Consider the following 24,517-nt stretch of genomic DNA (forward strand, 5'->3'; position numbering starts at 1 on the left):
ACAATATAAACCATTCATACAGGTGCGCGCAATAAATAAATAGCATATTTGAAAATTATATCAATCATTCATTAACCCAAGAACGGATACATAGAATTATAACAAAACTTCTCTTTATTAATTCCTTCCTCGGTTACAGACTCAACTTCACCATACGCACTCAGCTATAGGGGTCCGCGCACTCAGCTGCAGACTACTAGGCCTCTATGCATTCAGTTGCAGAGCCTTCTCCTACTCTACGACCCAAAGACACACTTCACCTTGCGATTCAATCACTTAGACTTTCCTTACCTACCTCTTATCTTTCTTTAACACTTAGAGCCTCACTCTATTTATACATTCCCATGGTCAGCAGACTATGGGTAGGTCTATCCAGCCGACATTACATTACAAAACTAGGGCAGACAACCCTGTGACTCTATCATACTTTTGCGCCCCGCGCCTGCAATGCGTAGAGCTTTTACAACAAGATTCAGTCAAAACTTGGGCTTTGAGCCCCAAAACATGCCTTGGGGGGGATTCCATGCCCAACAGGGCCCCAATACAAACATCGTGACTCGCCCTTGAGTCATTCTATCGGTGCAACAATCTTTGTGCGGAGTCTCGCCAACTATTCTCGAACTGCGTGGAGGTCAGTAATGCACTGAGCTATTGCTTGATGGATCTGCTACATACGTTGTTCCTAGGCCTCTGTGTCGGGAGTGTTTCTCTGCATCAATGTGTGCATCCCCTGCATGTTTGTGAGCTTGCCTTCGATGTCTATTGTGATGGTGAAGGCCTCGTCGATCCAGGGCTGGATGTGCACTTTTAGGAGTGATTCCCTATGTCATGCCACATCCACGTGCTCCTTCGGTGCTTTAGCCTACTGCATCCGTGAAAGCCTCTGAGTGAGGACCATCGTCTGCACAGTTCCTCAGACACTGTCATACTGTTGTTGGAGTTTTCGTGCCTCTGTCTCTAAGCGCTGGATATTGGGGTCCTCCTGCAAAGTTGTGAGGGCCTCAAGTGATTCTTCCAACATGTTGGTATAGTCTCGCACTGCACCTCTGATTTCCTCCAATCCCACTGTGATAGTGCTAGTGCGATGTTCTCTGACCTCCTGGGGAGTGGATGGCTGCACCTTTAACCGCAACTCGGCGATCTGAAGGTTCAGCTCCAACTAAACCTTTGTCATTTCTTCCTTGCCTTGCAGACCCCTGCTACTAACCTGTGGATCCGTGCCTCTGCTGGTATGTCTGCTGGGATGGCTAGCTCCGAGACGCTTTGGCAAGTGTCATCTATCACCTGTACCAGTTGTTGATTCTGCGACACCATTTCGTCGCGTTGTAGGCTTAGTTATTTGATATTTATTTTCTGCTCACTAAGGAATTGGAGCGCGCAACTCTCCCTAGCTCTCCTCACTACAGTTATCCCATCCTATAGCACATATAAGGTCTCGCGCAGGAGTGCAACTAGATTGATACCAAGACCTTTCAGCGCACTAACCGAAGGCCTATCGGCCTCATTTGAGGGCACTAGCGCTCCTTCCAGCAGCACTATGGTGTTCATCATCTATGCGCGCAACATCTGCTCTGCTGCCATTGAGCCGACTGCGAGGCTAGTCGAGAGGGTACCAACCTAAGGAGGGCACACCTGTAATTCCTGTAGCTGCACTCTAAGGGCCCCCAACACAATCTGGTTCTCCTGCATGAAATCTTGGAGAGCCTTAGAGGTGACATTGTGCACTATCTCACTGATGTCATGTAGATCACCCTCGGTTAGGGTGATCGGTTCAATAGACAATTTTGATTCCTTGCTCTTCTTATGCACCCCTACCCACTCGGTTGGGTGTTGGCGCTTTAGGTGCGTCGACGTCTTTGGTCTCTGCTTCCTTTGCTTCCTGCCCCTGTGTTGTTTGGTCCTTGCCCACCTTCGCAGCTGCCTCCTATGTTGCTACTACTACTGCAGCCTTCTCCTGCTTGCCTGCTTTCTGTGTTGCATCTCACGCTACCCACACTTCTACTACCACTGCATCCTTCCTTTGTTCTTCGGCCAATTGTGTGAGGCGCAGCTTGGCTTCGTCTTTCTTACATTGCGCCACCGACTTCTCAATCTTTGCGATGTCTAGGGCGCGCCACTCCAGCGGCCATGCCTTCAGGACATTGAAAATGGCATCACCAGTGGCTACAAAGAGTAGCTTTGTCCACTATTTAGTCGAGTCGTTGTGCACCTTGATATATATGTTATGCATGTCTGCCTTAAATTCTGCAAAACTCTACAGGCTGTTGTAAACCATGGGTGACAAATGTGACTTACAGTTGATCCACATTCTGAGGTTCATCTCCATGAACACCGAAAAGATCTTTCTGTCGCGTATCCTTTGAGCATCCTTCGTGGCCCAGAGCAAAGCGTACTTCACAGCCTCCAGTAAATCTCTCTCAATTATGGGGAATTGACTATCCTCTGGCAATTCCCCAGCTATGAGTACTATGGACAGCAATAGCCATGCATAGTGAAACATTTTTCCCTGTTCCTGGGCTCCACAGCAATTCTCTAAGAATTTCATACAGAGGAATTCATACCAGTTGAACTGGACCCCTTCCATGCACTGCTCGACCAGTGCAACCACCGGCGCAGGTACCTCATTTATGCGGCACTTGCGCATAACTTTTCCTGCCATGATTTGGGTTGCCACGTGTACTGCTTTGTCCTTGATGTTGAAGATGGTGTAGCCCCTCTTCTTCTTTTCTAGCTTGTACTTTTTCTTCATGTCCTCCGTGATGGCCATATCACTGCCCTTCCCTTCTGATATGGCTGCGGGGTACTCTCCTTTGTATGAAAGTCAGGAGGCGCGATGAATCAAGTTTTCTGTGATGGGATGGGCTCCTCCAACTATAAACACCCATCATGCACCAGGCAGAGCAGATGCCTAATGATGAAAATGGTTATTGGGGTGCGGTGGAAATGCGGCACCCAGAGTAGGTTCAGTAGCTCGGCCTTTTCCACTCCGTGCAACCACTTTCGCAGCTCTAATGATGTCACCCCCCACCCGCGGTTTTCTGCTTCATGAGATTTCTAGTCTCAAGGTAAGGGAACTTCTCATAGTCAGCAGGGTCCCAATTTTCGAATTCAGGCTGAGCACGCAGCCCAAGTGTGTGCCTTCAAACATAATGCCATCTAGGAGGAGCGGGGTCTAGAGAAATCTCTTGGTCTCATCTAGGTCCTTGGGCACTTAAGCCTTCCCTTTTCATGGGGGGACATAGGCGGGCAATTTTGTCGCAGAGTGTGGAGGTTGAGTATCTACCTCCATGCCTTCATCCTCTTCTTCTGCAATGATCAGAGCCTGCAGATCTTCTTCTTCTTCATATATTTCTATAATGACAACTTTCCCCTTCTCCTCCATCAATAGTTTGCTACACAGTGGGTTCCGCAGGGACACGCATATGAGAGCCATTTCTTGTTTGTCCTTCTTGGGTCTTGGCGTGCGCGGTGATTTCGAGATTTCTGCCACAATCCCGGAACCTTCTGGAACATCCCCTACAGTTAGGGCTTACGCGGCCTCCTCGGTAGTAACTTCTGCTATCTCCATACCATCCTTAGTTGTTGCCATTGTATATTTGTAGCAATCTATCACTCACGAATTCAGGGGCTTAATCAACGGTTAGCTCTCAACAATCAGGGTTCTGCTCGACCGCTCAATTTGCAAATGACCAAGCATTTTTTGCTGGGTAGCCCTTTGTATTTTATAGCGCTTTTGGAATTTGAATTCGACCGTTCCCCCCAAATCTGGTTCATTAATGCTCCCTTGGAGGCAGATTTTCCCAGATTTTTCCCATAAATCGTGTCTTAAATGCCTGTCACCTGCTCCATTTGGCCTCAAGTCGAGCATCCTATCACGAATAGTAACTTCAATAGTGACTCTCTGCTTCTGCGCACATCTCCAATATCGTGCAGCTCCCGGGCAGAATAGTTTATAGTCCCACGCTCCCTTCCAACTGCCTAGAATGCTAAGACTGTCCTTCCCTTGGCTAGTCAGGTGGTCACACCACCCATGAAAAGTTTCATCCGATCATTCATCATGTTGCTTAGAGAATCTCTACATTTTACTATTATGGTCGGCATCGTGTACTTTATTACTTACAACGTGCTACCCTAGTCATTATGCATAGCAATATGCGGTCCAAGCCAAGGCATCAGATTGATCAATTCGCAGCAATAGGCCCTAACCGTATCATCGTGATTTCATGCACCCTATCTTACCATTCTGGGCTTTTTGCCGAGAAAGTTTTTCTTTATTTCGTCCTCCATCTTCTTGACTTCTGTGTCCATCAAAGCGCTTTTCTTCCTTAACCGTACCCTTTCTTTTTCAAGTTCGTGGAGTCTAAGTTTTCCCTGTTAGATTTCTTCCTCAAGTCCCATGCTTTCTGTTTCTTACAGCTGTGTGATCCCTTCTTTCTGGGCTTCGTGAACCATCGTATCTACTGGTGCTACTATGCGCAGACTAGGCTTTGCATGCTCCATGGGGATTACAGCATTCGCTTCGTACTTCAACTTTGAAAGTTCCCACGCGGTCAGGGTTTTTCACATGGCCCTACAAGCCCAAAGAACTGCTGGTATGCGAAGGTCCCAGTCAGTTCATTTCATATGGTGGACCGTGTCCATTGCTTCACGTACTTTGTCAAAATTTTCTATGTGAATATGCTTCTGCGTGCTTGGTCTTACCATACTTCCTAGTCCCAACTGAAGGGGTCGTTTGCGCCATAGTCTTTTCCGCTCCTGCTTAGCAGTTGTGTTTCCTATCGCAAGGATGGTGTGTCTTCGTGCAGGTTGCGCACCATACGCCTGTACCCATCTGGAAAGGTGGGTGTGCAGGCTGTTTCATCCATCGTACTCAACTTCCATCCACATCTGAGGCTTTCCAAACCACTTGTGCATCATCCTTATACATTCGTGCCAGTCCTCAAAACTTCTTTGGTGTGTATCCCACCATATTACAGGCATAGCACATAGTACCCAATTGAGAGCATTGAAACACTACTGTTCCGATACTTCCTTTTCAAACTTGTTCAGGAAATCATCCACCTCGCTCAACCTGTCATACATAGGTAGATCTCTTACCTCTGTTTCCACGCAGTGCAACGACCTTGTCATCATGTTACACTTGAGCGTGGTTACCTCGCGTAACCGGTTCTGCCATCATTCTATTTCCTCATTTGAATCTGAGGTGCAGGAGCGTTCGCGCTCCCATGAGATTCTACCATCCGCAATTGGATTTACCTAGTCCTGCTCCTACACAATTATCTTGTAGATAAAATCTAGATCATCATCACTATCGTAGTCATGCACTAGCTCTATGTAGTGTGATCCTTCCGCAGGGTCTAAAGGTACCACTACACATAGTGACTTCTCAAAAATCATCTTGTGTTTCTTTATATTTATCACTCCATTCATGTCAGTGGCCCAATCTATTCCTGGTAGCACGAGATAGGGATTATTGTCATCAACAATATCTATCACTTCAAAATCTGCTAGCACGCTCGCACCTTGGATATCTGTCGTTATTCCCTGCAATCTTCCCATAGGTAGGATCTTTTGCTAGTTCACCATTCGCAATTGAATAGGAGACCATTGCAGCATAGGCCTACCCATGCACTCCCATGTCTACTTTGGCAGAGCGTTCGTGTTTGATCCTAGATCCAAAATCACTTGATCCATTTCATATTCCCCAATCTGCGCAATCAATCTCATATCTCTTCCTATTCGCGTTGTGTGCTTCTCGAGCTTCTAGACTACACGCGGTTCTCCTGGCGTGGTTCCAACACATCTACTAATGAGTTCTTGCAGCCCCTTCACAGCTTTGTTGTCGCGCAGCAGTTTCATGCATGTCTCCAAAAATGTAGTGAGCATGGATGGGTCCATTTCCGGTTCCAGTTTGTCTTTACTTCCTGAAGGGGAGGCATCTGCGAAGCTCTTCTTAGCTTCCATGAATGTCTCCTTAGCGCACTCCAAATCAAATTATGGTTCCTTTGTTGGAGCCTTGCAAACCCAAGTGCTCTCTTCAGGTTTCTTGCCTTTGTTATCTCCTGTCGTGATACCACTTCGGAGCACGATATTTACATTCAGGTCTTCCTCACACAACTCAAACCTCATCATTTGCAGGTTCTGAGTTGGGGGAGGTTGGAGTTCTCCTTTATCACGCAACCTTGCTATCAGCGTGGGACAGTCCTCCGTCTCATGATCAAACTAAGTACAACATAAGCATGATGGTCTCGTTGGATTTGTACAATCGCGGGCATAATGTCTCGATCCTCCCAACTGTAACATATCAGTTATCCGTGACCTCTTCCTGGTCCCATTCCACCTCGGCCTTGTCCACGTCCCTGAAATCCAATATGCGCCATACCTGCATTTTGATCGAGGGCTCGTGTTTCGAGCTAAACTCTGTAGGTAGGATTCCAGTCCATCATCAATTCATAACTTCTACAGGTTCGCTCATCGTGGCCTAGTGACTTGCAAAAATTACAGAACAACTGCTGGGAATTTTGCGTGTACTTCTATAGTAGATGGCAATTATCTGTAGCATGCTTCCCTCCTATCTGAGAAATCACACACCATAATGCAGGCACCACGCTGGGTCTTACTTGTGCCTCCGGTCTCAATGGCATTGGTCCTCCTCCCACCAGGTAGTTCACAAAGACTGGACAATGGTCCTTGTCATGTCCCTGGCCTTTACAATTTACGCACCATACCTCCTCACGTGCTTCTAGGTGAGCTGTCCTGTCTTGTTTCAAACTCTGCATCTCAAGGCACAAGTTTTTCAACTACGCGTGGATCTGTTGAACAACTCGGTTAGGGTCTTGTATCGGGGTCTCGTGTAGTCTCATCGCGATCTCCAAGGCTTCAACTTGAGTAGTTAGCTTCTGTTGTGACAACGTGTTCCTTAGATGCAGTGTTAGCGATGCTACAAACCATGCGTGGTGTTTCCCATCCATCAAGGTCATATTGGCTTCATGAATTGTACACTTCAGTCTCTGATCAAGCTCCCAGGGGGTCTCGCCTGGAAGCATCGCAATTTCCTCAAATCCTATGATCGACTGTGTCTCTGATTTTGGTCTGCTAAGTTCTTTGTTCATCACAGCTTGAATATCTGTGATCCCTACATTCGGATTGTCATTGGAATTCTTAATGTACGAAGTCAATGCGCGATCCTGAAGAGCGCTAACCAACGTTGCTTTCTTTATATTTTCATCCGTGACCCCCTACACTTCCCATACAGCCTTTACCATGAACCAAAATTGGTCTAGATCTTCATTCCCTACTCCCTTGAACACCGACAACTTTATCGCACTTTCCATATTAAATTGTGGTGGTGGTGGTGGAGGTGGGGTGGGCAAAGACAGAGATGAAGATGGTGAAACTGGCAGTGGTGTAGGTGGGAGTGGTATGCGCGGAATTCATTGCTTTATCAAACTAATCGCACTTCTTTGTGAAACCTTTGCGAGCTCTTCCTCGCTTTCTTGTCGAGGTGAAATCAAGGGGCTAGCTTCTAGTTTTTTGCTATCGTCGTTTTTGTAGATCCTCCCACTCCGTGTAGCCCCAAACGTCAATTTATTCGCATAACCTGTTTTTCACATAGTATCATTTTAATCCAAGTGTTCGAAGATTTAACATACTTACCTTGCGGTCCTTTAAGGAAACGTCATTCTGCCTTGTTATGGCTGACTGAAGTATCTACCACGAATTCTGTGATAAATCCTCTGATAATTCGATCGAGCCAGTGATCCACAACACGCGCGATCTTATCTTCCGATGCTTCTAGTCTACACACCAACTCTGGAGGCCACACAATAGGTTTGTCAAGTCTGAACCTTCCTTGACTGTCTGCTAGCTCGCGATCCACTCGTACAACTCAGTAGGGAAGGATGCAAATAAAATTTCGTGGATTTCGGTACCTAAGTAGCAATCTAACCACTCTTCCTTCGATAATCGCAAATTCCTATTTTCCTGTGCTGCAAAATCATGAATATTTCTGTCCAACCACTCTTCAATTCCTTTCTTTGTCAAATTCCAGTGATACGACATCAGACATCTCTATGCAGATCCCAGTCACGGCAACGAAACCATTTGTTGGCTGTTTGGGGCCTGACCTAGGTTCAGAGTTCATTTAGCCAAACAAATCCCGGTACTACTGGCCCTTTTGGCAACAGTCCGCGGAGCGCGGACTGAGGTCTCACCCAAAGTAGTATGGGAGGGTACTAGAACCAGGTTTCCAAACCCTGGAGATGTCTGATGAGTTCAACGGGTTCGCGGTTTGAACCTGTACGCAGGTTACTCCGTGCACTTTCCTGTACTTTGCAGCCTACTATACTGCCTTTGCATAGCCCTACCCAGGGGTTGAACGTCGCGCTCTACGTTAGTACCCAAGACCTTACTGGTATTCCAATGTTAGTTAATTAGCTTTGCCTACTTGAGTGCATTAAGGTATACTTAACGATATAAAACATTCATACAGGTGCGCACAGTAAATAAACAGTATGTTTGCAAATTATATCAATCATTCATTAACCCAAGAACGGATACACAAAATTATAACAAAACTTCTCTTTATTAATTCCTTCCTTGGTTGCAAACTCAATTTCGCCCTATGCACTCAGTTGGAGGGGTCCACGCACTCAACTGCGAACTATTAGGCCTCTGCGCCCTCAGCTGCAGAGCCTTCTCCTACTCTATGACCCAAAGACACACTTCGCCTTGCGACTCAATCACTTAGACTTTCCTTACTTCCCTCTTATCCTTCTTTTACACTTAGAGCCTTGCTCTATTTATACAATCCCATGGTCTGGTAGGTCTATCTAGCTGACATTACAAAAATAAGGCGTACAACCCTTTGAGTCTATCATACTTTCGCGCGCCGCGCCCGCGGAGCTTTTACAACAAGATTCGATCATAACTCTGGCTTTAAGCCCCAAAACATGCCTTGGGGGAGATTCCATGCCCAACATGTTATCATCTCACAAAAAGATACAACAGATAGATCAATGCCTTAGAAATCAGCCTCTTCGAGGGGGAAACCTCCTTTACATTACACAAATGAACAATTCTTGGATGATACAAATGACAAGACCTCCTTTCTATATATAGGAGTCTAAGGGGTCATAATATAATCATATCCAACATAACAATAATAATGTAAGGGCACAATAATAATAATAGTGGGCTTCTATGGGGCACAATAATAACAATATGGGGACTAAATGGGTACACCAATAAAATAATAGGGTTGTACTAATAACAATAAGGGGTTACACTAGTAGTATAGGGGCCTAACATGTCCCTCTCCTTCAAAAATTGTTGTCCTCAATGCTTGAGTAGTTCTTGATGCTTCTGTATAAAATTCTTGTCCTCCCATGTGGAATCTTCAGCGAGTAAGTTCTTCCACTTGATGAGATACTTTGAAATTGATCGATTTCATAGTTGTCGAGTTCTTGTTTTTGTGACTGCTCCAGGTTCCAATATGATTTTTCCTTCCTCTTCAATTTCTAGAAATATTGTTTGAATTGGGATCTTTTGCAAATTTTGAATGAGTGGACACACTTCTTCATCCTCCTTCCATTCATCCCTTGCTTCATTGATCCAATCTAGTTGGATAATAGAAATAGCACAAACCATGCTTCCACATCCTCATCCTTTCTGGAGAGTGCATCTGCAACAAAATTTTGCTTCCCTTTTCTGTAGATGATGTCAAATTCATAACCCAACATATTTGTGACCCATTTTTTCTATTCTTCTAAAGCTAATATTTGTTCTAAAAAGTATTTAAGACTATCATGATCCATTTTTACCTTGAATTGTCTTCGCATTGGGTAAAGTCATCATTTCTTAAGTGCTTGTATTATTGCCAACATTTCCTTCTCATAAATAGCTTGCTTGAGAGGTAGCCGTAAAAATACCCAATCACCTACATTAAAACTTTTTTCACTACGATATTGATCTACCTGTTGTTTCATTCAATTCTGCACCAAAGTGGCGTTATCCTTTAAAAGTTGGAGAACTTGTTGTTGATGCTCGATGTGATATTTCACTGCATGAACCTTTTTCTTCTTGATATGTCCTTCTATCTTGATATTTTGAGTGGTAATTTCTTCCAATGATGTACAAGATATGGTTGGATTCATTTCTTGATGCTCGATGTGATATTTCACTTCTTGAACATTTTTCTTCTTGATATGTCCTTCTATTTTGATAGTTTGAGGAGTGCTAATTCTGGCCAATGCATTACAAGATATGGTTGGATTCATTTCTTCTTTCTCGATGTGATCTTTCACTTCTTGAACCTTCTTCTTCTCGATATGTCCTTCTATCTTGAGAGTTTGAGGAGTGGTAATTCTTGCCAATGCTTTACAAGATATGGTCGGATTCATTTCTTCTTTCTCTGGGATTGGTTCCTGGTGTATATCCTCTTATTTTGATGTTTCTTGATCCTTTTCTTCCTCCTTTTTAATAATCTATGTAAAATAATTTCTTCTCAGCACACTTATGACCTTTAGTGCATTTTCTATCACAATTGTAACAAATCCCTTTTTCTCTTTTTTCTTCCAATTGTTGTGTTGTAAACCTTGTAGGTTGTGGAAGGCTAGGAGAAAAAACACTTCCATAATTATAGTCATGAGTGATGGGATTCCTTGTTTCCATAATTTCGCTTTCAATTTTTCTTGCCCACCTGAATGCCTTCTCCAATGAATCAGGTTCCCAAAGATGAACCTCATGTTGAATGTTATCCTTTAAAGTACCTATGAAGACATCAATCCTTTGCTTCTCTGGAATATCATTTACCCTTATATTCAATTTTTGAAAGTCCTCAATGTGCTCTACCATTGAACACTTTTGTTTGAGATTTATCAATTGGCTAAAGAAGGTGTTTCTCTTTGTATCCTCATAATGTGCTATCATTTCCTCCGTGAAAACTAACCACATAACAAGTGGTTTACGAGATCAAAGCCCTTTATACCATAAAAATTGATCGGGTTCTAAATATGAAGATGCAATATGTACCATTTGTAATAGTTGCACCTCATGTAGATCAAAATATTGCTCCATTTGTAGTATCCAATTTACTAGGTCCTTGCCATCAATCTTCCTCATATCACCTTTTCTTGACTTTAGGAGCTTGATCTTTGAACGATTGCAACTCTGTAGTTTCAAATCTTTAAGTTCTGAAATTTCTGCCTGTAATAGCCCTTTGAGTCATCCTTCTAAATCCGCACGTCTAATCACAATTGGATTCCTGGAGAAATATTTATTCCCAATCCCCGCAATGGCCTAATTATAGACTTGTTCAGTAGAGCGAACTTGTACGATGTGTCGCGGGTCACTGTTTCAACCTTAGCTTCTGAAACTGGTATCCAAAAAACTAAAGTCCATCCTCTTTCTGTAACTTCTTACAAAAATTCAATCTAATGCTCAGAGAGAACGTTATGACAATTTTCCCAAGGTGGCCTATTTGGAATGTAATTCAAGGTTCTGGAAAAACCCTAACTTCCTTAGATTATATCTCCCAAATATAGCAAGACAGGATTTGAAATTCGGAGCCGAGGTTTAGACCAATTTCTTCTCAAATGGATTTTTTTTTAGCTTCTAAAAATGGTATAGTGCAACTTCCACGATGACCTGTTTTAGATGAAATTCTAGAGCTTGCCAAAACCCTAACTTCCTCAGATCATATCTTCGAAAATATAGCAAGAAAAATATCTAAAATTCGGATTTGAAGTTCTGCACAATTTCTTCTCAAATGGGTTTTTTTTTTGCTTCTGAAATGTCGTAAAATATTAAAAATAAATAAATTATAGCGAAAATTCCACAATGACCTGTTTGGAGCAGCAAAACCCTAGCATCCACAGCTCTGGTACCAAATGTTATGAAACCATCTTACAAAAAGATAGAAACGATAGATCAATGCCTTAGAAATAAGCCTCTTCGAGGGGGAAACCTCCTTTACATTACACAAATGAACAATTCTTGGATGATACAAATGACAAGACATCCTTTCTATATATAGGAGTCTAAGGGGTCATAATATAATCAGAGCCGACATAACAATAACAATGTAAGGGCACAATAATAACAATAGTGGGCTTCTATGAGGTACAATAATAACAATATGGGGACTACATGGGTACACCAATAGAATAAGGGGGTTGTACTGATAATAATAAGGGGTTACACTAGTAGTATAGGGGCCTAACACAACACAAGGAGTCTTCCTTCACTTAATGAAAAGAAATATTTCTTGGGATTAAGAGAAATTTTGTAACTCTAACAACGTTCAAAGATTTGTTTTAAATCTTTCAGATGATTACTACGCTTTTTGGAGTATACAGTTATATCATCTAAATAGATTACCACTGATTTGTTTACCAAACCTTTGAAATCTATGTCCATGGCTCTTTGAAACGTTGCACCAACATTGATTAATCCAAATGACATCTTCTGATAAGCGTAGGTGCCCCATTTGGTTCTAAATGTAGTCTTTAGCCAGCCATCTAGATGTACTAGAATCTGATTATAACCTGAAAATCCATCTAGGAAAGACATTAGTTCTGAGCCTACAACTGATTACAATATCTGTTCCATAGGAGGCAACGGAAAGTCGCCCTTCTGACAAGATTTGTTGAGATTGCAGAAGTCTATACATATTCGAATATCACGATTTTTTTTTTCTGACTGGGACAAGGCTGGAGACCCACCTAGAATGTCTGACAGGGAAAATAATCTTGGCTTTCAGCAGTTTATTCAATTCAGATTTAATCTGATTTTCTAAATTGGGATGAATCTTCCTTAATTTTTATTGCACATGTTTTTCATCAGATGTCATGGGGATAATATGTTGAAATTATAAAAGTGTCGTTTGTTTTAAGATCTTCATAGTTCCAAGCAAAGACATTCTTATATTTCTTCAACAAATGTATGAAGGTTGATTTTTCATCTAATGTAAGACTAAGTCCTAGATTGATATTTTGACATTTAAGGTCATTTCCAAGATTAACTAATTCAAACCTCAAAGTTGAACTCTGAAGTTTTGAGTTGGTGGGTATTTTGAATCTATCCTTAATGTCATATAAATCTTCCAGCTTAACCCCAGACTTAGGTATATCATTCATAGTTTCTTCTTGCTTAAGATGGTTGTCATGTTGATCTTCATCAATTATCTAGTCATCATAAGAACCTTCTGATGTCAAAAAACTTATGATATTTGAATCCTTATTAAAGACTCGCCAATTGGTGACATTGTCAGGAATAGAAGGCCTAAAAATCAATTCAATAGAAAAGTAATCAGGACTGTAATCTCCTAGTGGAATGAGCTTGGAGGCCACATTAGCCAAAATATTGGCGCTTGCATTTTGGAGCCTTGGGATAGGGGAAATATTAAACGTTGTAAAGTGAGAAGTAAGGTCTTGGACTAACGATTGATAATGTTTCAAATGTCCAGAAAAACAATGTATAATAATTCTTACATGTTTTATCACAATTTCTGAATCTCCGAACACTTGAAGGTGTTTGATGTTAAGGCCGATGGCTTTATACTGACCTTGAACTAATGATTCATATTCAGCAGTATTGTTTTTGAAATTAAATTCAAGTCTTCATGTTAACATAGTTTTTCCCCTTCTGGGCTAACTAATATGCATCGTGCTCCTGCTCCACCATTTGATTTAGATCCGTCAAAAAATAATTTCCAAAATAAAGAGCTAACTACAGTTTTATCTACAAAATTTATACACTTAGAACTATCTGTTTGGGAAAAGTTTTCAACTTGCGATATAACATAATTTTCCAAGAAATGTGAGGTATTTGCATTGAAATTTCCTAGAAATGATTCGACTGAGTAGTTTCCGATGACGTTGCTGCTATACGTGATTGGTTCATTCTCTCCTTCTAGTTCTGTAATAATATACTTTTGATGTTTTCATGATCAACCCTTATTTGATTTGGCTTTCCATTATAGGGAAGCCACATGTGAGACCAGTCAGTTGCAAAATAACCATGGAGCTTTTCTGACCAGTCTCTACTAAGGATTAAGTCGTAGAACTTGGGAATATCAGCTACAAGAATGTCAATGACTTGACACACTTTAGGGTTTGATGAAAGTCTTATGGTAACTTGATTAAGTTCCCTATAACTTCGACTTGGGTTCAATCTAACTTCACAATGCGCACAACAAATTTTTGAGGCTAAACATTCAATTCCATACAAATTGTTCTTGGTAAAATATTAGATGAAGCTCTAAAGTCAACTAAACAATGGTGTAGATTTTTGTTGAAAATTTCAAAAGTCAACCGAAATGGAGGAGTATGGGGTTTAGATCATCCTCCATTACAGAAATATCGGTAGGATCGATTATGTCTAGTGAAGTGTTAGGGGGCCTTCCCATTTCTTAGGTAGCTTGTGAGACTACAACAGTAGGAAGAGGCAAAGTAGGGACTTCTTTGAGTTCTTTGAGCAGCAACTTCTATTGATGTTTCAACTTGCTAAGCTCATGAAAAGTAATGTTTTCCCTAGTCTTTTTCATATCATCCACAATGTTATATTCCATTTCATTGGATACTATCAGGGTTTTAGCTGGAGGTGAAGAATTTGATTGAAGAGGAGTGGTTTGGGTAGATTTAGATGGATATTTCTTACTTGTTGTTTTGTCCTTGGGAGACGAAGTTGATACCTTTTTCTTTGGATTTGTTTGTGGTAAATCAACAGGGCTTCTACTCCAGGTTGCAATAGGTAGTGCTTCTTGTGTATCTTCATTGGGAAGGATAAAATCCCACATTCATTGTAATTCGACCACTTCTTCATCATCTATTTGTTCTTTAGTTGTTGAGACTTCATCTTCCTCCATATCTGATTTAGTATTTGATATAGTTCTTGGAGACTTAGGATCAGTGGAGGGATTCCTTTTATATGGTCTAAAAGATTTCTTTGAGGAAGTCTTTGCTACTTGTTTCTTGATATCAACCATTTCATTAGACATGGTTTTAAGGACTTTTTGTAAACCTTCAAGATCAAAAGGATCTTTACGTGGTTTTTTCTTGGATTCATCCCTAAAAGTCACTTTCTTGAATTTTCGTTCTTCTAAAGCATTTTTATTATCTAAGGCTAGAATTCATTTTTCTACAGCTATTGATTCTTTCATGTTTTCTTCCAAAGTTTGTTTGGCAGCTCTATCGATGCAAATAGTTGCATTTGAAGGGAGAGCAAAAATGTACCATTCATTTTGGATTTCATCATTGGGCTTGGATGTCGTTGGTATTTTATTCAATAACTTGTTGAAACCAAAATTGAAGTCTTTGATCAATTCTTTAGGTTTGGATTTCAAATTGGAGAGATCATTAAGAAGGGTAGCCATGGATCTGTCATCTCCAAATTTGGTTAGGAACTACTCTTGAAAGGCATCCTAACTATTAATAGAACCTGATGGTAATGAAGAGTACCATGATCTTGTTGATCCTTGTAAGGTATAAGGGAATAATATTACAACTACATCTTCTTCTACTACTTCATTTAGGTGAATGTACAACATAAAATTATTTATGTGATCCTCTGTTGGCAGGCCATTATTAGGATTGAACTTTGGTAGCCACTTTTTGGGATGGGATGGCAATTGATGTAAAGGCCCTACCATCTGTATAGCTCCTAGATTTTTCCATGGCCTTGGAGGGTTTTGAGCCATCGTTGGTGTCTGCGTAGAGGATGATGTTCCAGTGGTTGAATGTGATTGGGTAGAGGAGGCTTGTGCTCCAGTACCTGTGTAAATCATGATCTAGAGTTGTGAGGTGGGTGATTGATCTTGTGATGAGATGGATGGAATGAATGAGGATGATTGAGGTGATGATGATAGAACCTCACTATGGGATTATGATGGTGTCTTCTTAACTCTCTTATGGCTTGGTAGATTGAATTCAAATGGGGGGATCCCAAACTTTTCACTCTGTGCTCTAGTCAATATTTAAGATGAGGGAAACTAAGAAGTAACGTTATCTTGGGATAACTCAAATTATTCTTGAGATATCGAAATCCCCTGCAACTTCTGAATCAAATATTGGACTTCAGAGGTTTCTATATAAGAAGAACGATCTGGCTTCTTTGGAATTTTGGTTGTGGATTCTAAGGGTGTCTTTACAACTCCTCGCTTAGGATTCAGATATTTGGAATGTGATCAAGAAGTTGGAGGTCAAGGTGAGGGAGTTTTACTCTTAGAATCGCCTGTTGGTTTGAATTTACTTGCCATTCATAGTTATGCCCTCCTTCTAGCGCCAAAACATTGAAGCCTCGAAAATCGTTGCTACAACATGGGGGAAAACCACCTGGTCCAGACCTTGGTTGGCAGCTCCTTTTCCATTTGGTGTAGTGGCTCCGACTGGGGATAATGGGACCAGTTTCCCAAAAGAGATTTTGATAGTGTTGATGGGGTGATATATGATGTAACAGGGGAATGATTAAGCTAAGTGTAATCTAATCTAAACTATTTAAACACATGCATATATCCTAGTTTGAACACTATTAAACTATAACTATGCCCGGGAATAAAGTAAAGTATGCGATCTACAATAATGTCCTATAGCAATTGGTAATAAAGATCATTCAACTGCAATAAGAAGTGAAATAATTTAAAAATAATCATTTTGGATAAATAGTTAGCCAAAACGATTGTGAAAGATATATCGCATATAGAATCGTTCATATATTCAACATAAAATTAAAGCCAACACCATACAAAAGTGCAATAATGCTAACCGAAATTCAAACTTTCATACATAAAACAATTGAAGACAAGTTATTGCCTGATACATAAATAAAATAGAATTGCAAGATAAAAGTACCATATATGATAAGTTCTACTCATGTGTTTCAGCAATATTGACCTAATTTGAATCAATCCAACATCATCTAAGAGTGCAAAAGTGCAATTTCAGTAGAGCATGCCAAATATTCAAAATAAAATAGATCTTGTTCCATTCATTCCACTAGAACCTCCTCAAAGGTACAAAATTGCATGTTTTGAAAAATGTTTCTGATAAAAATTTTGGACCCCTCTCTAAATGCATGAAAGGTGTTTAAATATTAAAACTATAGGTCCTAAAATAGATTATTATAAAAATAGCTGAGCATCTTTAAATGACCTTCCTCAAATTATGCTAAATAAAACTAAAATTAAAATAAAACAAAGTGACTAACTCCTTTGAATTCGATCCTTAAGATCGCAGAAATTTGCCATTGGTTTCAGTTGTGTCGGTTAGTCGATCGTAGATTTCAACTGTCCAGTAAATATAGCATCCGTCAATGTTGGCACCATTTTTTGTGTGGAGGTATTTAGGCATCACGAGGTCATCCAATGCTTGTATGGTTTGACTAAGAATTTCCAATATGCTTCCCAGTTTAGCTTGTTCATTTATCTGATCACCTCCTCCCTTTCCTTTGTTGCCTATCTCCATTACTTCTATAGTTGATTAGCATTTGGAAGAAATCCTAGTATAGATTCTGCAACCAAGTTGGCGCCATGTAGATTTTCGTTAATGGGTTCAATGATGTTGTTTGTTGCTGGTGTTGTGACCATCATTTCCCTTTCTACTTGCTTGAGCCAAGAATCCCAATCTGCAAATAAAATTTCTTTATGTAATTCCTCTAGTTTTGGCAAATCAGCCTTCCTCCCATCTTTTGATTCTTTCCAGGTGATAAATTCAGAAATCCTTTGATTGACTTCGTCATTCTCAAGTCTCATTTCAATGACTTGGCTTGTTAACTTATCACTGATATCACAAAAAGGACTTATTTGAGAGATTTTTTGGCATAGAACTTCCTTTTGTTGCATTAGTTGGGAGTTAAGGCTGAGTGATTCTTTTACGAACTGATCGATTTGCGGACTGTCTTTATACTTCTCTGTCATAGCTTGAATCCGCACATCTTTTTCTACTAGGCTGGCTTGATGTTGTATTTGCATCTGTTCAAACTCCTGCTGAAGCTTGGCTATTTGTAACTCTGCTTGTTGGTTAGATTTTTCTTGCTCTAATTGTTGTTCCAATAGCATGATCTTTTGTTCCTTTTCTCTCAACAACATTTGGACCTCTATCACTTTATCAATAGTTGTCATAGCATAGGCTCCTACAAATTGTGACAATCTCGTAAGGTTCTCAGATGGGTCCATGGGTGAATCTTTCCAAACAATGTCCATTGGTTCATTGTCGGGAGTGGTAATAGTTGCAGCATCTAACTTTATTTTCTTCCTCTGCCTTTTGATGACAGCTTTGTGGGTAGGGCTATAAAACACATCTAATGGAGGAATTTCCTCAATTCTCAAAATAATTTCAGAAGTGGGGGTGGCAGGAATGAGCTCCACATCCTAAGTGCCTACAGTTTTCTCCACTATAATTTCTTGAGTTGATTTGTGTTGTGGAGTCTATATCTCAGATGTTTGTTCCTCTGTATGGAGCTTCTTATTAAAATTCTCCCATTCTTTTTCTAAATCAACAACTGGGGGTTTCGCCGATTGAGTGGAAGTAGAGTGAATTTCAGTATGTTTCTTTGTCAAGGTTTGCTCAGCTGCTTTCTCTGTGGTTCTAGCTGTGTCCCTTTAGGACTCTATTTTTATCGCCCCCATTTTGAGACTATAGTTATGACTGCTCTGACTCACAAGTAGACTTCTCCTAGGACTCTACTTCAGAATTTTCTTTGGAATTTTCTCTGGAGATTTCCTCTAAGCTTACACTGGGAGTTGGCTCCCTTATTGGTTCAATCTGTAGCAAGTCTAATGGGACCTTTAATAATCTCCTCTCCCTATATTCACAGAAGGCTTCAAGATCATCTGGGGAAAAAAGTAGTGATGCCATATGTGTCACTTCTGAAAATGTTTCCTTTTGTAGGAAGAGGTCATTGAAGGCATATTCCTCATGGGTAAATGGTTTGACTTTCACCATAGTAGTGAAGTCTTTGGCGGTGCCATTTGGGTCATACTATCTTCCTGGGAATGTAGTCAATTTCAGAGATTTCATAATCTCTGCTTCCTTACATGCATGTCCAAAATCGTGCAATGCAAACGCACCACATTGCAATGGAAATGTAGGCCAAATGGCCTTTTTCTGTTGTCGAGCTGTAAAAATGGTCTTTTTCACCTCTAATTACCTCACATTAACTTGTCAATCTAGGAACGATTTTTTGTTTCAAAGAGTGTACTCAGCTTGAGGCTGTCATTTGTCAGAGTAATGCTAGTAGTACAGTGCTCAAAACACAAGAGTAAACGGATGCTTAAAACAAGATCTACTTACAGCAAAGCACTTTAAAACCTAAATCATGCATTCAGAAAACTAAGCAATTTATCAGTCAAGGGTCCAGTAACAGTAACTCATCCCTCTGTAAACTGATGTAACTGAAGATAAACAGATCATCAACCTGGGAACTAGACAACAAATGTCAACGCTCGCTACAGTCTCAGATTGTTCTGCACACCAAAGCAATGATAATGCAAATAACAAGAAATGGAACAACAACTAGGAAATGGAATAGCAACTAAGAAATGGAACGACAACTAGGAAAATGTAACAGCAACCAGTTCTTATAAACAACAACACCTTAATCTACAGAAACAAGTGCAGCAAGCGTATCCTACAGAAATCAGATGGTAATCTTTACTCTAAGAATAAATCGGATAGCACACGGAAATAGAACGGCAACTGATTAGTAATGAAATATAGAACAACACTTAGAGCCAAATGTAAATGCACAATAAACTAAGATAAATAACACACACGGCACGCCTTAGTATTGAGAAAAATAGTAATCTGATTTCGATACTACAAATATTAATCTTTAGTTATAAAGAATAACGATTGTAATTCGTAATGGAACAACAGTGTCAATTGAACAGCAATCGCAATTAAGTGTAAACCATAGATGAATGCAGTAATACCAATTTATGAATGTTACAACACGGGTACTCTGTAATTGAACAGCAATAGCATTCTATAAGGGCTAGCAGCGTTATATCAATGATTAAAGGAACAACAATGTGTTACAAAGTCATAATGAACAATACGACATTCCTGTCACAGAGAACGATATTGCTCAGTTGAATCATAGATCAAATATCATAGAACCGTGATGTAAAATAATAAAACACAACAGATTACCGAACAAAGCTGATAATGAAAACCACACACGAACTAAAGATAATGGTACAGGAGCAAGTGTTCCACCAGGGCCGGGCCCTTAGCCTCCAGGGACACACCGCTTGAGATTATTCTAGGATCAAAGATGGAACAACAACCAGATTTATATTAAAGCATCAAAACAGAGTTACAGTGGATCACTCCTCGACGAGAGTCGATGATCAAAGTCTCAAATACAGAGAAAAGTTACATAGAAAAAATAACAGCAGATCCTCGCCCAGGCTAGCAGTGTTGCCCCTTTTTATAACGGCTAAAGCGGAGATATCAAGGATGCAAAAATAGTTAAGGTAGCGATCCCTCAAGATCAAAGGATCCTGAGGGATTCGCCAAACTATTAATTCCCAATTATCCGTTTGTTTTCTTACGCTGAGTCGATATCTCATTTTCCTTTCCTTGGCTGATATGTTTTAATTTATATCGCCTTGTTTGCATATGGTTCCCCGCCAAAGGGACAGCAGTTAACTTGGCCCTGTCTTTTTCTTTGGAACGGAAATCTTTCGTTTTTCCCTTTTCCTGCATAAGAAATAGCAATTATTAGTGTTTTCGTGTTGCGTATAAATCCTATAAATTTTGACATGATTTCTTATTATCTACCTAGTTCATGATGCAAAGAGGTTACGAGTTCTAAAGAAAACATGACAAAATAATCAATAAAAGCATACCTTCTTCAATACTCCACACACCACCCTGCTTACCCTTTTTCATGCCCTCATGAAAACATTGTAGTTGACATGTAAGGCAGTGAGAGAGTAGGTTGGAGATGGGATCTCATGTGGTGGTCTACAGCCATGATGCTTAACTAGGTGTTCAAAAAGATGGCCTGTCTGACCCTTAGGCATCTCATACAGAGCTTGGTATCTAGGTACAGGGTACCAAATAATCGGACTCCGAAACCCATATCCTAACCAAGATGGCCCTGCCCTCAAGATAATTTCGCCATAGAGGTTCAAGCAATCGGCAGCTAATTTAAAGTTCTCATAATTAAATGGTTCCCTGAGTTGAATATTCGGATTAGAAATCTGATATCGAAATTTAGCAGCATCAATGGCAAGGTCTTTAATAGTGAAAAAGTATTCTATTCCTTGTTGATTGATTGCTATATGAATGGGTCCTAATGCTTCAATCACACCTGGAGTCCTCATGAGATTCCTATGTTTCCTCCATAACTGCACTGGATTTCTAGGCTCATCTTTTACCCATAAATCTAATCCATTTTCTTGTCTTTGGAAGGCATTATAGGCTTTAAGCCATTTAATTTGATTAACCCCAAACGAAATAAATGCCTGCAGTTGGATATCCCCAACGAAAGGGCCAGGGTTCTGCTCTGTCTCTTGACCTAAAACAAGGTTATGCAGTGAGAATTCACACAATAATCTTTGAACCTTTACTCCATAGTGATTACAACAATTTATAAAATGATCAATAGTATTAATTTGTATAGGGGCTCCTACTTTGATAACCTTAATTTTCAATTGCAAATATCGTTCCATTAAAAACAAGGCATAATTCTTAGCAGGGGCTCTACATGCTAGGATGTCAGTGTACAAAGAGCATAAGGTATCCATTTGCTTGATAACTACATCTAACCTATGAGTTACCTTTGTGACTTTTTCTTCATCCTTTCGCCATCTTTAAAAGGCTTGGATTTCGGATAAATTGACATTCCTTAGCTGTTGTTGTAATTCTTCATACTTTTTCTCGAGAAACTATTTGTTCTGTGAATTTTTCTACTACTTTCTGAGCTTGTACCAAACCCTCTCATAGGGTTACTGTCATCGGATCACTGTCCCACATGGTAGTGGTAAGCAGAAGATTCACTTGAATCTTCTTATTGCATTGTCTTGTGTTCATGGTTCATAATTCTTCAGAGGGTTGTGCCTCTATCTGAACTTCTTTGTCACAGGCTGACATATCATCTATTTGTACTTCAACATGGGTAACAGCTGAATGCTGTTCCTTTTGGTTGTGAATGGTAGGCTGGACTTGAGTCCTCCTTACCTTTTTCTTGAGGGGTCTTGCCGGAGTGGTTGCATGTCTTACCCCCGAAGTCCTTTTTACTCTCTTTCTAATTTTCAAAACCCTGATTTGTTGTCGAAGTCGAGCCATCACATTCAGTAATCTTTGCTGTTATTTTTGTAATCTTCTAATTTCTTCTATTTTCTTAGAAGGAATAGTTGTCTGTTTACTTGGGCCTGGACTGTTATCTTAGCCAATTCCCTGGTTTTCTTCTTGGGGTGCTCATTCGTTTTTCTGTTCGGGTTTCTCAGGAGTAGAAACCCTAGCTGGCTCTATTATTTCCTGGGTAACTTCTTTTTCCACTCCTTCTTCTCCATGAAATTCTTTTGGTGCACTCTGGTTGGGAACAAATTGTTCCTCTTCTGTATCTTCATCACTTTTCTCTCCTGTCATACTTACATCATGGACAGAATGATTCTCTTCGTTTTATTCCTCATCACGCAATTCTTTGGGTGCATTTTTTTCCCGAGCAGAATGCTCCTTTGAATCTTCTTCAATATAGAGACCTAGCGGGCTGAGAGGTTGGGCATATTCGCCCATATTGGCTAGAATTTGGGCCAATTCGTCCTCTTGCAATGGATTTTGCAATGGGCTTTCTTCACGTTGTTATGTCTCTGCCTCCGCCTTCCCAAGCTGCTTGGTCTCTTCCTCTATTTCTTCTTCCTCATTTCCTTCCAATTCTTTCTCATTCTCTCCTCCTTCCAATTACGAGGTTTGCTCGTCCCCGGAATCATCTATCTCCACGGGTTGGATGGTATTCCTTTGGAGATTTTCCAACCTCCCTCTAATATGTGCCAATCTAACTGATTTTCTCCGTTTCGATGGTCTATCCAGTGTACTAGTAGCATGTTTGCGTTTCGGGGCTGGCAAAGTCAGTCCCCCATCTATTATGGCAATTAGCTCTTCCCAGCTGCTCTGTTGCTGAGCAAGACTGTGGCTAACTATCAGCCGTATCAGCCCATGGTGACTTACTACCGATTCTACATGTTGTGACTTTTTCATGCTTCGGGCAACATCATGAAGTAATGAATTTAAAAATGCAGGTAAGTTCACAGAGCATTTCTTTTTTAATATGGCTAAGAGTTTAAGGTGTCATGGTCTTACCACGTCTTTCCTGCCTTCACAGGTGATGTAGCTCTAGTCTGCCCATGACTCTCCTAATGCTGCTGGTAGAATTCCCTTTCCTTTGACTGTCAGGTTCTGGCCTTCATCTCAGAAGATTTTTATAATCTTTCGCAGTCTCTCCTTCTTTAGAGTCCACACAGGTCCAGTGGCTGGCAGTCCCGAGACTTCTGCAATTATGTCATCGGTGATTGCTATGTGTCTTCCCCTTACTGTGGAGTGATATTCTTGCAAGTTCTACAAGAATTCTATTGCTACGGTCTCGTTGGATTCCTGTAAACGATTAAGATAGACTAACCATCCTGCCCTTGCCAGGATTTCCCATGCAGTGTCAGAAACTATCAATACCTGTGGTTCTCTTTGAATTGACCTTCCTCCCATGCTTTAGCTCACTGTAAAAACGCAGAGACAGCAATGGAACAGCAAGCTGTTCAAACTGTTAGAAACACAGAGAAAATAACGAAACAACAAGGCTCGTTCAAATCTTACTAATTGTTGTAGAGTATAATACAAAAATAGCTTAGGAATAGCAAGGCATGCAAATTGAAAAACAATATACCGTTAAGCCTTGCTATTCCCAAGTAAAAGTTTGCCGAATAATAGTCTGACACGTATGCCAACAAATTATGAGGTCAGCCTCCCCCCTGCAATGTGATAGGCCGTCCTCAGCCGTCAAATGAGGGAGCGGCGTGCCGATCTGCCATGGTACAGAGTCATAAAGGAACAGCGTATGCGAACATGCCATGTTTACAAAAGGAGAAGGTTGCCGAAATCGAGGCGTATAATAGGATCGCTTAACAAATAAGAGAATGTTGTGATATGATGCAAGGCCGGGAGGATAGGTGATGAGCCCCAAAAATGGATAATTATATGGGCTCATTCAACCTCCTAATTTGACTTAATCCACCATTCTCATTAGTTTATTGCATGTTTTTTATTATATTTATGCTAATAGAGTGAATTGGGTTAGTCATTATGCCAACAAGTCTAATGTGTGCTTTGTGTAGCCTTTTTGGTCAATTTGGAGACAAAATTGAAGGTTTTAATGAGCACTTGGCAGCCAAATTCGTGGGAGAACAAGGGAGAGGATTTGTAGGAAGGTGTCCCCTTCATTTATGGGCCCTTACCTCGAATTCTCCACCATCAGCTCAGAGTTCAAGGGCCACCAAATCAATTATCACAAGGGCAGCCAA

The 24,517-nt window shown here is 40.7% G+C and overlaps 1 pseudogene; it reads left to right on the forward strand.

Annotated features, from left to right (window-relative positions):
* The first annotated feature begins 2,759 nt into the window (after window positions 1-2,759).
* LOC149220790 (sucrose synthase 4 pseudogene) overlaps window positions 2,760-24,517 on the forward strand; it is a 29,374-nt pseudogene continuing 7,616 nt past the window's right edge.

Source organism: Pinus tabuliformis, chromosome Q, assembly GCF_031772625.1.
Source record: "Pinus tabuliformis cultivar Carrire ecotype Pingquan chromosome Q, CPIR1, whole genome shotgun sequence".
NCBI classification, from domain to species: Eukaryota; Viridiplantae; Streptophyta; class Pinopsida; order Pinales; family Pinaceae; genus Pinus; species Pinus tabuliformis.